At 59.9% G+C, this 2041-nt stretch overlaps 1 protein-coding gene across 11 annotated transcripts in view; it reads right to left on the reverse strand.

Moving 5' to 3' along the window:
* Positions 1–2041, reverse strand: part of NRXN2 (neurexin 2) — a 305564-nt gene that overhangs the window by 192842 nt on the left and 110681 nt on the right. The window lies entirely within an intron of this gene.

Here is a 2041-nt window from a genome sequence, read left to right on the forward strand (position 1 = left end):
CTCACCCCCATCCAACCTCCCCCACCTCCCCCCAGTACATACCGGCCCCACACACATCCACTCACCTGAACCCAACCTCCTCTACCTCCCCAACCTCCCTCCATACACAGCAGCCCCACACCTCCCTCTCACCCGCACCCAACCTCCTCTACCTTCCCCACACACACCTCCCCTCCCCCCCACCCAACCTCCCCCTCACCCCATCCAACCTCCCCTACCTCCCCCAGTACACACCAACCCCACCCGCCTCCCCCTCACCCCCACCCAACCTCCTCTACCTCCCCCACCTCCCCCCAGTACACACCAACCCCACACACCTCCCCTCACACCAACTCTCCCTACCTGCCCAATACACACCTACAACCCACACCTCAACTCCTCTACCTCCCTGAGCTTCCACTCCACCCCAGCTCCTCCTCCCACTGCCCAAAGCCCTCCCTCTTTGCCTACCCAATTCCTCCTGCAACTCCCTCCACCCCCCAACCTCCTCCACTTCATCCTCACCCCCAATCCCCCAGGCCTCAATGCAGCCTGTCCCTGCCCCCGGAACTCCCTATGAGTCACCAGACAGTGCCTAAGAATGAGGCTCCCCCCAAACAGTCACAAAGTAATAAGAACAGCCTAGCCAGTTGGTCGGTCAGACCCAGTGGTCTCTGTCCCGTGGGGTAGAAGGGGTCCTGCAGTCCAGACACCATGGAGAGTGGGGTGTATCTAAGCCAGGGGATATCGTGGTGCATAACCACCCAATGCAACGCAATGCTCTGTCCATTCCCCAAATCCCCCAGGGTCCTGGCTCCCAGCCCCTGTCCCTGTCCCCCTCCATTCTAACCACTAGACCCCAGCCCCCTCCCAGAGCTGGGATGGAACCCAGGAGTCCCTTCCATGAGACTGCTGGGAGATTAGTGGGTGTTTAGCAGTGGGATGAGTGGCTGGGGCGGGGGGCATGCCGAGCCCTGAGAGGCAGGGGGCTGGAGGGCACCCATCCATTTTACCATGGCTCCTGCGCTGCAGCATCATGCAGGTCCAGATATCCAAAGACACTGGGAGCTGCCAGCTCTGATCAGTGCAACAGGTAGATTTATGCAGAGCGCATGGGCCACAATGCCCACAGGCAACAATTCCTCTCACCCGCACCAGCCACAAAGGGGGGATCTGACCCACGGGTGGGGGGGAACAGTACCCACACCCAGGACACACCTGGCCAGCCCGGCATAGAGGGATCCATCAGTAGAGCGCAGCCCATATCCGTCTCTGCCTGGGCTGAGAGTCAGGACTCCTGGGCTCTTTGCCTGGCTCCCGGAGGGGAGTGATGTCTACTGGATTAGAGCGGGGTAACTTGGAATCAGGACTCCTGGGTTCTTTCCCCAGCTCTGGGGGAGGTCCATATACCATTCCCAGCCCTCCCTCCCAAGCCAGCCAGTCCTTCCTCCCTGGGGCTGGATCGGAGCCAAAACCGCCTAGAGGGGAAAGACCCCATGTCCCATTCCCCAAATCAGCCACAGAACAGTCTTCTGTTAGCTGTGGTGGCTAACTGCAACACCCAGTCCCTTGTCTTCATTGGGGGAGGCTCAGGACCCCCAGGGGGCAATGGGGCAGTGCCCTGAGCTGAGTGCATGGAATTTAAGGCACCTTGTGGATGTGTCACTAGCTCATTGTGGCCCTCTCCACGCTAGCTCGTCTCTGGGTGGGGGGTATACTTTAGGAGGCAATGCTCCTCTTTTGGAGAAGGGATGGGGAGAAATTTAGGGGGCTGAGGGGACCCTAGGTGAATTTGTTTCGACACATCCTCTTGCTGGCATCTGGACTGCCGGAGACCAAAGAAGTAAACAAGAACCAAGCCCAGCTCCCAGCCCATTTACCCCCTGCCCACTGGCACCATGGCCCATGCACCCGCACCCACCCTTGGCACCATGAAATATTTGGGAGGGCGTTCTGGCTGGCTGGCAATTCCCATCCCAGCAATGCTGTCCAGAGAGGGCATCATTGGGGCATGTCCCCCCAGCAATGCCATGGGGTGGGGGCGCACCACAGACAATGCTGC

The sequence above is a fragment of the Terrapene carolina genome, unplaced genomic scaffold (genome assembly GCF_002925995.2).
Source record: "Terrapene carolina triunguis isolate 2854851 unplaced genomic scaffold, T_m_triunguis-2.0 Scaffold89, whole genome shotgun sequence".
NCBI lineage: Eukaryota > Metazoa > Chordata > Testudines > Emydidae > Terrapene > Terrapene triunguis.